Source organism: Agelaius tricolor, unplaced genomic scaffold (genome assembly GCF_023055355.1).
Source record: "Agelaius tricolor isolate 1412-34295 unplaced genomic scaffold, bAgeTri1.0.p SCAF_28, whole genome shotgun sequence".
Taxonomy (NCBI): Eukaryota; Metazoa; Chordata; class Aves; order Passeriformes; family Icteridae; genus Agelaius; species Agelaius tricolor.
Window position 1 is genome coordinate 5,772,112 of NW_027269288.1, and position 13,156 is coordinate 5,785,267.

The window sequence follows — 13,156 nt, forward strand, 5'->3', positions numbered from 1 at the left end:
TCCTTGCGAGGCAGCTGAGACTGGAGGTCCTATTGTTCCTCACAATCCTGAGGCTCTTCCTTGGGCTCTGCCAGCAAGATTTCCCCCTCTTGTCCTCATTTCACAACACCAAGGTGTTTTCTGGTTTTTGGAAAGCAGAAACTGAGAGAAACACTCCCCACCCATGCACATCCTTCCTCTGATGCTTCTCCTGCTGCTCCTGCTCTTCAGTGATTTGAGCATCTCCTTTGGAGAGTACTTGGAAAAAGAAATCACTTCTAATGAAATGGCTGGGGGAAAAGATGATGTTCTGGGTGATGCATATGGGAGAGCTGCCCAGCTCTTGGGGGAATAGGCTCCCCAGGCAGTCAGTGGGAATAATCAGGGACAAAGCCTGCCCTCCTGGAGTGGGTGCAGTGGGCAGGTGGGGACAAGGGAGTGGAAAGCCAGGGAGACTTTGGGGTTCTTCTCACAACTGCACTGAAGCTTGCCTGGCTGAAGGCTGGCACCTGTGAGTGCTCAGGTCAGAACCACCTGGCAGTGAGGCTTTCTATCCAGTTTTCCCTAATTTTGCACAGCCCACGCTCCCTCTGTCTGCGGTCATCCCTCCCACCTAGCCCAGCATCCTTCCCCGCGGTGCTGCACGACCTCAGCCCTGGCATCCTTGTCAGGGAGGGAAGTGTTGGTCTCCTCTCTGCCCTTGCCTCTGCTGAAATTCAGGTGAAAGCTGATTTTGGCAGGCAGCAGGGCTGCGGGGCACACCCTGTCCTGTCCTGCCTCTCCTTGGAGCCGTGGGGTGTCACCATGATGTTTTCTGAAAAATCCCTTCACCAGGATTTCTTCTCCTGGGAAGATGAGAAGCCTGAGCTTCTTCATGTTTTGCTCCTCTGGAATGTGGTCTGGAGATTGTTTATCCAAAGATGTGAATTGTTTTTAATAATGGCCAATAACAGCCAGCTGTGTCGGACTCTTTGAGTCAGTCATGGCTTTTTATTATTCATTCTTTTCTAGCCTTCTGATGTATATTTTCTCTATTCTTTAGTATAGTTTTAGTATATAATTTCATATAATTTAATATAATATAATTTAATATAATATAATTTAATATAATATAATAATAACTCAGCCTTCTGAGGACTTGGAGTCAAATTCTCATCTCTCACCTCGTCCTGGGGACCTCACAACAACACAGTGGGGCATCAGCCTGAGCAGGCACAGTCATGCACACAGCTCAGGAGCTCAGCCCAAACCTGCTCTGGTTCACCATGAGAACACCACGATACCTGCAAATTCAGGCTGAGCTCCTCCAAATCTATTTGCTTGATCAGATTTATGTAGCAATTCCAGGACGAGGTGAATAATGAAAATGACTCATGAATATTTCATTCTTATAAATCACATAATTCATATCTATTCACAAATATTTGCTTTGCCTTATAAACTGGATGAATAATTTACAGAAATATGGAGCAACTATTTTAAAGGAAATATGAAATCCATTGACTACATTAATCAACAAATATTATTCAACTTTTACAGGTTCAGCTTGCTGACAGGCACATTCCCTGTTTATGAGAGGAGCTGGAACAGCAGATGACATTTCCCATATTAAAATATGTGGAGATGGAGCTCAGTTATCCCTATGTGAGGGTATTTCCACACTTACCTGCTCAGTCTTGGCCATGGCAGTCAGTGCAGGAGCCCCAGATTTGTGTTGGCAGAGGGCCTGTTTGAGGGGAGAGAGCTGTAGGAGGGTAAAATAAGTGCTTATTGATCCCACTTTTTCTTGGCTGGCAGCTCTGACAATAAGTAGTAAATAAACTGTTAATTTTTCTAATTTTTGCCATAATTCCCTCAATTATTGAGCTTTTTTAAAAAAATAGCTGCTTAAACAGAGTATTAAGTGACGGCACTAATCCACCTGTATTTGAATGATAAAGTGATTAATCTGACTCATTTAAATACTGTGATGATTTGGTGATGAACGTCCTGATGGCAAAAAGAGCTTGATGGCCAGGCAGGCATGGGGGATGCATGGGGACAGGCACAGCCCCCATCCCAAAAAGGTCACCTTGACCACTCCAAATCCATCATCAAACAGCTCCATGGCTGTGGCGTGCAGCGTTCCCATTCTCCTCCACCTCAGATCCTTGATCTGGGAAACTCTCCTGGGCTGGGAGCAGAGGGGATGGCCAGTGCCAGAGGGGCCTCACATTCAACACATCACAACCACGCTGGAGATGCTGTGGAGCAAGGCAGTCCATCAGGGGCAGGGCAGGAGCCGAGGGTACAAGGACATTGTCACCTCGTGTTTCTGCAATCCAAAGCATCTGAGGGATGCCAGCGCCTGTGAACTTGCAAGGAAAATCGTGGGGAAACCTGGCAGACGGAGGGCAAAGCCCCCTCTGCCCCCTGAAGGTGCCACTCTCTGCTCTGTGGGGAGTGTAAGTGCCTGAGACACTTGGTGGCCAACCTGGTGTGGGAAAACCAGGATTTCACCTGGGAAATCAGGAAGAGCAGAGAAAGAACCTGGTCTGCTGCTCTCTCCTCTCCTTTGCAGTGCAGTAACAGGGTGAGGAGGCATGGGGCAGCTTTGTGATGTCTAAATTAAGCAGCTCCTAAGAGCCCCCCAGCCTGAGCTAAGCAGGGATGGGGTGCAAATGTCTGTGTTCAAGCTCGGTCCCTGAGGAGTGGGGCCAAGGCCAGTAGGGATCCTGGAATTTCATGCTGGTTTCTGCACCCCAAAGCAAGCAAAACTCAACAGCCTTTTTAGTATTCCTACCACTGGCAGCCTGTCTTCCAAACTATCCATCTGTAACATTTGTAGGGCTATTAAGAGGGAAATACAATTTCATAGTCACAGATAAGAGATTAGACAGATCAATTCCTCCCCGCCACATGGGCTGGGAGAGAAAGCTCAATTCCAAATCGCAGTGGAGGTTTTTGTTCTCCTGGTTTATTGAGCTGTGGGTCCTGCCACCAACTTTCCTGGTTGTTTCCTCATTAAGAGCAGCACGTTCATGACTGATAAGACAGCCAGACGTGCAGTCAGGAGGGACCTGGCTGTGGGGAAGCCTTTGGGATTAAGGAGGCTGAGCCTTCCTCGGCAGCCGTCCATCTCCTGCTTTGAGGCAGCTGTGGCAGAGTGCCTCCTTCCCTTGCCCCCTTTCTTATAGTAGATATTTTTGCCCCACGTCCATTAGGAATGATGAGGAGGAGTCCATCTTATCAGAAGGCTAATTAATTACTTTATTATACTGTATTGTTCTATATTATATTGCATTATATGGCAGCTGTGGCAGAGTGCCTCCTTCCCTTGCCCCCTTTCTTATAGTTGATATTTTTGCCCCACGTCCATTAGGAATGATGAGGAGGAGTCCATCTTATCAGAAGGCTAATTAATTACTTTATTATACTGTATTGTTCTATATTATATTGCATTATATGGCAGCTGTGGCAGAGTGCCTCCTTCCCTTGCCCCCTTTCTTATAGTTGATATTTTTGCCCCACGTCCATTAGGAATGATGAGGAGGAGTCCATCTTATCAGAAGGCTAATTAATTACTTCATTATACTATATTATTCTATATTTTATTACATTATATTACATTACATCTAAACTGAATTTGCCAAGCACTCAACCTCACAGCATCTCGTGACTGTCGGCCCAGACTCCCAACACACACACACCTGGATCCAACTGGTCAGTGAATCAAAACACTCACACCAGAATCCAATTATCAATTCCCTTCAGGTAAACAATCTTCCACCATGCATTCCACTTGTGAACAAACACAGGAGCAGCAAATGAGATAAGAGGTTTTTTTTTTTCCTTTCTCTGAGGTTTGGAGAATGCGAATCCCAGAAATATCCTTGGGAAGTGCTGCCTTGCTTTTCTCCGTGAAGAGAAATGCGGCTGCACTTTCCCATCTCTGGGGTTTGAGCTGGGAATGATTCCCCCTGGGAGGGTTGGGGCTGTTTTGGCACGGGGAGCACGGGGTGTGCTGGCACGGAGCACGTGGTGTGTGTGCTGGGGAGCGAGGGGACTGTTACCCTACAACATGTCACACTGTGCTAGGCTGCGAGACGAGAGGCTGTCAAAATATTTAGCAGCAGAGAAACTGAAACCTCTCCATCCGAGGATGGGGAATTCCACACAAACAGCTCTCAAAAAAAAAAAAAAATCCTCCTATGTTTGTGGAAAGGGTTGGCAGAGGCGGGCAGAGCCTGGCGTGACCCACAGCCAGCCAGGGATGGTTGCTCTCCAAGGTTATGGATACAGACACCAGTGTGGCTTTGGGGCAGAGCAGCTTGTGCACAGCTCTTTGGAGGGTGGTGGGCTTGGCCAGTTGGTTCTGTGGCCCCAGAAGCCGTGGAAAACCTCTGGCTTCTCCCAGCACCATTGGCAAAGAGCGCTGCTGATAGCTCCTGCAGCAGTCAGGGGAGTGGGTGATGTGGGTGCAAGGGGACAAAGCAGAACCAGTCCAGAAAGGCTGAGAAAAGGACAGGGACACTGCTAAGAGAGCTGTAGGATGGTGAAAGGGCACTAATCTCCCAGGATCTGAGTCATCCCAAGGCACTGTGTGCTCCTCACACCTGCTCACATCAGCTCTGTGCCGGAGAACCCTGAATTATTTATAGCTTGTTATCATCCCCCAGGTATTATTTGTGTAACCATTAGTTTCTGTAAAGTGTATGAAAGAAGCTGTAAAACATCAAGCATCTCCTCACTTCACCTGGGAGCTGATTATTTTCTTGCCTGATTTACCAAGCTTCAGCTCAACAACTTTAACCCTTTGTGACAGAGGCGTGCAAGCACTTCAGCATCTTGTCAGCTCTCAGCTGCTCCCCCAAGCAAAGCCTGGATCTTTGTCACCACGCACAGGGCAGGGTGGGACCCACTGCTACCAGTGCTGTCAGTGAGTGGACAGCTGGAAACTCCTGTGGTGGAAGAGTTTATCCAAGCAGGAGCAGATCTTGACTGGAAGAGCTGTGGCTCTTCTCTGCATAAATGCGTTTTTTAAAATAATGATTTATTCAACAGTATAATGAATTCAGTGCCTTTTAAATGTGACAGTGGATAAAATACATCGGCCTTCTGCAGGCGTAAATGTCATCTGGAAAGATCAGGCTTTCTTTTCTCTCCCCCGTGCTCGTGGGCAGTCCTTTAATTCACTGGTTTTTTTCCAGGTGCTCAGGGACTGGTGTGGCCATGGGGCACAGCATCTCCACATCCCTTCATCCCTGAATCCTTGCATCCTCACCTCCTCACACTCCACAGACTCCCTGCCCAAACCCGACTAAGAGAAATCTGGGGAGGAGGATTTGGGGGGGTGAAAGGCAGACCCCAAAAAGCTCAGGGAGCTGCCAGGGAGGTGAAAGCCTTGTAGGGGTATCAGAAGAAGGCAACGTGTTTCTCTTCACACCCAAATCAGCAAAAGCAAACAGAATTACGCTTCAGTGTAGGTAGAGAGCCGACCAAAAAGTAAAACAGAAATGACAAAGCTGACTAGCAAATAGCCCTGAAACTCACTTAGTACCGACGTGACAAGAGGCTAGGACAAGGCTTGAGAAATAACTCTATAAAGAGAGCACTTTAGAAACCAAATAAACTCTTCCAGAGACACAAAACAATTACCCCAAGCGAGCTCATATCGATTTCAGGCACTGAGCCAAACTAGCAGCACGCAGGCCCTCATGCCAGCAGTGCCCACTCGGCACCTGCTGGCCCCAGCAGCTTCCCCACCACCTTCTGTGGGAGAGAGCAGCCTAAAACCTGATGAGAAAACAGGTGACAGCAGCAGGAGACAGGGGCAAAAGGGAAACCATGGGAGAAAGCAAAGAGATGCAGAAAATACAGAGAAAACTGTAGAAGCAGCAGCATAAACATGACCAGGCACAGCCCAGTGATGCTGATAAAGCAGAGAGGAGTGCCCACCTCTGACACCCCCCAAAAATGTGATATTTTGGGGTGCTATTTCAAATGCAGGTGCCATTCCTGCAGAGGTTTGTACATTTTCCTCCTCAAATGTTTTTCTTCTCCTCTTGCTGCCGGGGTTGATGTAGGCATTTTTGCAAGGATGATTTTTCTGCCATCCCTGGTGGTTCTCCTTCTGTCATCATCATTTCCCACGTTGATCCCTCCTTGCTCTGCAAGGGGCTCTGTGCTCTGCTTACCCACTGGAAATAGCTGAAAAACTGCTGGAAATAGAAAGCTCATCAGGAAATGTGGGAAAAAAGGAACACCTTTTCTCTGAAATAATTTAACTGATTGGATTAATGGCCATTGACCATCCCAGGGCTGCAGGGCAGAGTCTGGCCATCTCCACCCATCACCCAGCTGGCCAGAAAGCTGCTCCCTCACTCACAGCTCCACAGAGCAGCCTTTCCCTCCCTTGGAGAACTGAGGAGCCTTTGGAAACGCACACCAAAGGCACAAAACCCAGGGGGAAAATCCTCCAGTCTTCATGCAAGTGTGTTTGGGAGAAGGTAGCAAAGAGGGAAACAGCACATTGGGCAACGCTGCCGGCACTGCAGACCCGGCCGAAAACAAAAATAGCAGAAAGCCTCAATTTGCAGCTTTTAGCGCCAATGGAGAGGCATGAGAAGTGGGATGTTCACAGGCATCTCAGCTGTTCCCCACCACGGCAGGGAGGGGATGCCCTTGGCACACTGGGCACGGCTCCCCGGGAAGCGCATCCGCACCGCCGGCCGCCCGCTGAGCAGCTGCCCTGCCAAAAGCAGCAGCTGGTACACGGTAAAAAAACAAGGGGATAAAAAAAAAACCCAACAACCAACAAACCCACATTAAAATGTTTTTCTTTCAGATTATTGAAGCAACTGTAGCAAAAACTTCACATTTAATATGCGTGACCTGCTCTGTGCTCTCCGCTAGAATAAATTGGTGGAACATCCTGCACAGCCAAAGCATCAGGGGGTGGGGCCAGCTGTAAATGCCAGGGGGGAAAAACTCCAAGTAAAGTCAGCACATAAAACACGGACCGATATTCTTATCTTGGCCAACAGACTTTAGATGGCAAACCTGATCATGGAAAACACAACATCTGGGAGTTGCTGTATTCCAATCCAGAGCCATAAGGGAAGGGGGAAGTGTGGGGAGCACCCCCAGGAACACATGTGAAGGCAGGAGCCTTGATCAGCTGTTCCATTAAAAATCTGCTGCCAAACATCGTGTTTTCCAGAGCTCCCATTCAAAGGTGTGTTGTAGCTCGCAGCTTTCTAATTACCTTGGATGTTCTGCATAATTTTTTTTTTTCCTTTAATTTCAGATGGGAAAAGACCATAAACTTGCTAATTAATTACTTTTTAGCCCCGGCGCATCGACTGAAGCACACACTTCACACAGAGCATCTCCTCTCCACAGCACTCCACGGGAAACCTCCTCCGTGCCGACTGCTCCAGCAAGTGACTGTGTTTGCAGGGATTTCACCAAAACCCCTGGGAAATGAAGCAAGGAGAGAACAAGGAGCCTGGGAACCCTATTGGTAACTCTATTTTTGGCTTTGACAGCGGCTGCCCACCGAATGCACTGCTGTGCCCAGCTGCTGCTCAGAGCAGGGACAGTGGCAGGGGGACATCAGCTGGTGACTGATGGGCTTTGTGTTTCAAAAGCCCGTGAGCTGCCCAAGAGGAAAAGTTTAGGGAATCTAAAGCAGCTGGAAGTAAACCCAGGGTAAAAATAATAAACTCAAAATGCAAAACGGCAGAGGAGGGAGGTGGCAGTGATGGAAGGACTGCCTGCTCCCAAACCTGGCTGCCAGGGCTTGTTCCTGAAGGTTCCAGATGCCTCAGTAGGTTTTGACACTTCTCTATCTGCTGTTCCTAAGCTCCCTGCTGTCTCCTTTCTCCCTGAGAACCTCCAGCTTGGGTTTTCCTGATCCCATCATGACCCCTTAGTTAAAGGCCAGGCAGGATGATGAACCCAGGGGGGAATTTGAGGGAACACTCAAACTACCTGTGCAGGTGAGAGAGTGGCTGCTTGGCACACTGAGCTGGAGATTTCCTTTTCCTTTGCTTTTTGGAATCACTCATGTTTTCAGCAACTTGAAAAACAAACAGGAAAATGTAAACAACAGGATTTTGGAATTATGACAAAACAGATAAGGTTTAATTTCCTTTAATTCCTAATGAATGGACTCTAATGAGAGGAGGGAGCTCCATGGCCAGAGCAGGGGTAACAGGAGACACATCTGGACCAGCAATGAGAAGGGAACCTGAGCCCAGTCCTGTGTGGGGCTATCCCCACCTCACCCCAGCTCACTGGCACATGGATTGGGGTGGCAGAGCAGGGCTGGGGACAGCTCAGGGCTGTGAGTGCAGCACCTGCCAGGGAGCCCCTGGACCACAGCTGGTCCCTTCTGGCACCCCCCGCCCTGCCCCACTCTGCTGCTCACAGAGCCCCGTAAGCTGTTTATGCCCCTCGCCCCCCATCAATCATTTTTTCATACATTTGGAAGATTAGAGCTCCTTATACACTACCTCCAGTCCAGCTTGTCACGGGAAAACTCTGGGGAGAAATTCACAGAGATGTATTAAAGCCATCCAACACTTTCTCCATGGCAACTGGGACCAGCGCAAATCCCATCAGCTCTGCCTGGAGCAGGACGGAGCCTCTGCAGCTCTTCCAGCCTCCCAGATAAGGGCAGATCCAGGGGAAACATCTTCATTAGCTGGAGATGCCTCCCAACCCTCGCACACAATAACCTTTGATTAACGCCAGAGCACTTAGCACTTATGAAATACATCTGTCTGAGGATCCCTGGCCTTTTCCCAGTGTGTCTGAGGGATCCTGTGCTCACAGGCAAAACTCTGAGAGCTCGAGCAGGCAGGGAGGGGGGAGAAGTGATGTAGGTGTGCTCACAGGGGCTACTGACCTGGCTAGCAGAGACCTGGTGTGAGAGCATGATTATGCCAACGCACAATTAACAGCGCTGTGATTAGTTCTCAGAGCTTTGCTGTTTTTGCAGTGCCATCCTCAGCACGCCTGGGAGCCCCCTGGACAAAGTGGGAGAGGGATTTCCTGCTGCAAGGAGCAGATTTCAGATGTTTCATACTAAAAGTAATGGCCACAGTGAGTGCTGAAAGGTCTGTAAAAATAGCTCGAGGTCTGTGTGTGTGCACATTGAGAGCCAGAGGGATGTCCTACATTTCCCAGCTCTCTTAATCCCTCTGCCTGATGACAAAATCCCTGCTCACCCTCCTGCCAGGTGAGCTCCTGGCTCTGAGGTGGAGAGGAACCTTCCTGTAATGAAGGGCAGTGCTGTTGCCAGTCAGTCATGGGTTTGGGGTCCCATGGGGTGCCCCAAGCAGGGCACAGCTGGGTGATGGAGCTGGGATGGTCTCCACACACAACCATGCCAGGTGTAACACTGCTGTGCCACCTCCTCCATCCTGCTGCTTGGGCAAAGCCACTGGGACAAGGGGACAAGGAGAGGGGCTTGGCTGATGCTGTCCAGCCCAAATCCCTGCTCTTTGAGGGAAGGCAGCTGTCTGAACCAATGGAATGAACAGTGCTGTGACTCAACCCACACCAAACTGTGCAGGAGCAGAACCCTTTGAAGTCTGCCATGTCCAATTCATTATTAATCACTGTAAATCTGGTATAATCTCTACAAGCATATTCTGCTCCCTACAAACAGGCTGGTGCCAAGTTGCTCCAATAAATCCTGCATCAGGGCAGCTATTGTGTCTGCTCTTCAGGCAGCATTTCCCAGCAGGAATATTTAAACAATAACACTCTCTATTTGGTGCAGTCACTTTTGTTTCAGAAGATTACAGTCTAACGTGTAACAGATTTAGAGTTTATGGAAAGGCTGGGATTTATGGCATGCTTTCTATCCAATGCATTTTGTATCTAATAATCCCTGCAAGGCATTAAATGTCTCCATGTGGGTTCCTCACTTCGTGCTGAAGCAAGAAAACTCTGTTCTTTCTACCTTAAACTTTGTGGCAAATTCTAAAGTTTCTGCTGAAAAGAAGCATTGCTAGAGAAGCAATAACACCCCTTGCCCATGGACTAGGAATGATTTACTGATGCCTCGGGAGGGCTGGGATGGCCTATGGGGAAAGAGAGGAAGAGCACATGTGCACAAGATGCCAACCAGCCAAAGCACCCCAAAGTGAGAACAAGCCAAAAATTCAACCCCAAAACAGTCACTGGCCAGAAAGAGTCAAACACGAGGGTAAGAAAATGGAGCCCCAGAGTTTGCAAGGGGAAATGGAAGAGAAGGAAGCTTATACCAGGAGCTGCTCTGTATAAACCTAAACAGGAATTTACCATCTCCATCCCAGCCTCCTCACCGTGTAAGCACACGCCAGTGCTTGCTTTGAGTGAAGCTGGTGTCCCAGAGAAACTGAGAAACTCCAAGGTTCAACAGAGACCCTGATCCTGATCCCAGACAAGTGAACCTTCTCCCCCAGGTTCGTGGCTAAGTGTGCCAGGCTCTTGTGGCCCCAGCAGCCCTCAATGCTGGCAAACATTGGCACTGACCAGCTGCTGGCAGCTTCCAGGGAGCAGGGAGAGAATGTGGGATGCTCCAGGGAGTAATAGTGGCTTCTTTGAGCCAGGTCTCATAAGCTCTTGGAGGTCTATTACTTACCCAAGATAGCTCAGCTGCCTTTGGAGGCATAAAATCAGCAGGATGGCTTCTGTTGCAGTGTTGGAAACAAAAAGGTATAATAAAAGGCAAAATAACAAACAGAGAGAAACCGAGCCAGGTGCAAAAGGTTCTTACTCCTGGTAAAACACCTCACTAAAGCAATTAGTTTATTTATTATCTTCTTTTTCTAGTAAATTGCCTAAGAAAAACCTTTTTAGCTCTTGTCCAATTAGCTATCCTTAAGTTTGAGGTGCAGTCCCCTAAGCCTATGAGACGCCTTTTTCACCTAATCGAAGAGAGGAACTTCTGGGCTTCTTTCCTTTTTAAGGAGACAAAAGATAGTTTTGTCACTCTGTCAACAAAAAGCACGTTCCCATAGCAGGGGATTTCTGGATCTGCTGCCTGGGGCACAGCAGCCAGCCTGGGGATGCTCAGCTGCTCTAACCCAAGGGCCAGCTCCAGATGTGCCTTTAGGGAAGGTTCAACCATTGCTGGTTAAACTCACCCTCATCTGGGAATGCCTGTGAGCTGAACCAGCTGTGAGGACACCCTCAGTCCCAGCACCAGCTTGTCTGCTCTCACTGACAAATGAGCTGCAGATCCAAGAGCCATTTAGCCTGGGCACAAAGCATTCAGACCTGTGGCTGGGGCGCTCCAGGAGCCAAGCACAGGGCAGCTGTGGCAAACTTTGCTTCCAGGCACTTGGTTCTCACTTGACTTCCTCCTCTGGCAGCTCACAGCCAGCTCAACACTCTCCAAGAGGAGCAGTGAATTCCTGCCTGTGCCAAGGACTCCATCCAGAAAAGGCTTTTTTTTCCCTCCCCTGACGCTGCTCATTAATTTTGTTTGTTTTGTTGTTTTTAAAAAAAAAAAAACAACAAAACAACTTTTGCTGGCTTCCCAATTAGGAGAGGATTAAAAAAGCAAAAGAAGGGAAACTTGAGGCACAGAGAATTCAGCTGGATCCCTCGTGGGGGCAGTGGGGATTGCTGAGACACCAAACCCTTTCTTGGTGACAGTGTGAGCAACCAGGCCACCACGTCCTCACCTCCCTCCTCCTTGTGCCAGCATAACTCATGCTGTGCCTTGCCTGCATTGAAAAATTGGCAATAAAATCATGCAGAAACCCCAAGTTGGATCGATTTATTTCAATATTTCTGACACAGCTCCTGCAGGATCCACGGAACCAACAGCAATTTCCTACCAGAGAGTCAGTGAGATGTTGGGCATAAATTACCCTGAAATGCCACAGATAACAAGGCTGCACTCAGGAAGGCTCTTCTCTGTTTCACTCACACTGGAAACACTCCAAGGTGGCAAAGTGATGTAGGAACATCATGGCAGAACCTTTCCAACAGGATCAGAGGTGGTTCCTCCACCGACGCTGTGGGGATGGAATTGGGGTATCCAACCTCAGAGCTGTGATTTCCTCCCTCATCCCCCGTCTCTGCAGCTCTGAGGCCGAAGCACGTGTCTAACGAGTGCAAATCAGAATATTAATGTTCACCTTTCAGGGAGTAGTTGGATGTGCCACTTCCAATGAGGAAGGGAATTAATTTCAATGCTCGTAAGAGCCGTCTGAGACAGTTTCCATCATGATCATGGAGCTTTCTGCTGGCAGCCAAGACCAAAGAGTAGATTTTTCTTTTATCGTTTGCAAAAAAGACAAATACACTTCATACTCCTGCTCTTATCGAGCATGTTTCCAGCTGGAGTTCATCACTTCCCACTCCTCTGCAGCTGGAATCCCTCTCAAATCCTGTTTGGAGCAGTGATTTTCGTAAATAACCTGCTGGGGGTATTCCCTTCAGTTCAGCACATACGCAGCCATTTCTAATGGCTCAAATCAGGATTCCCTGCGGTGCAGCAGTGACTAATTGCATCTCCTGACACTCCCCTGCTTCAAGCCCCACTAGCTGATTGCAAGCACCTCGTTAGCGTGCTCCCCCAGCCATACCTGATGGAGCTGGCAAAGAGGCTGCACACCCCACCAGGTGGGACAGGAACCCCAGCTTGGGACTGGGAGGGCACCCAGGAGGTGCCACCCTGCAAGGGCACACACCCACCCTCTCTTTCTTGGCACAAAATGTATGTGCAGAGGGAAGCAAGGGGAAGGCTGGAGCAGGGGCTGCAGCAACGACACGGATCGGCTGCGGTAACGAGCTTTTCCAAAAATATCTCTCCTTGGTCAGAGATGCTCTATTTTTAGAGCTCCAGGGTATCACACTGACAAGCAGCGGGGTCAGCGTGTACCTTTAAACTTCCAAAATGCCTTTGGCCTTGCACAGGCACCTTGCTGCTCCAGCTGGATGGCAAACACACCAACAGACAGCTCTGGTGTGTGTGGCCAGGAGAGCTGGCTGTCACCTCCCCCAGAGCCACACGGGTGGGACAGCTCAGATGTGACTGGGCACTGTCTGTCCCATGGATCACCAGCACCTTCACCCTGAGCAGCTGGCACAGGTCTGTGAAAAAAACATCGGTGATTGAAACCCCCACAATGAAACCTCCAAGTGGGGAAATTGCTGTTCTGGGGTATTTGTATCAAAGATGTTGGTA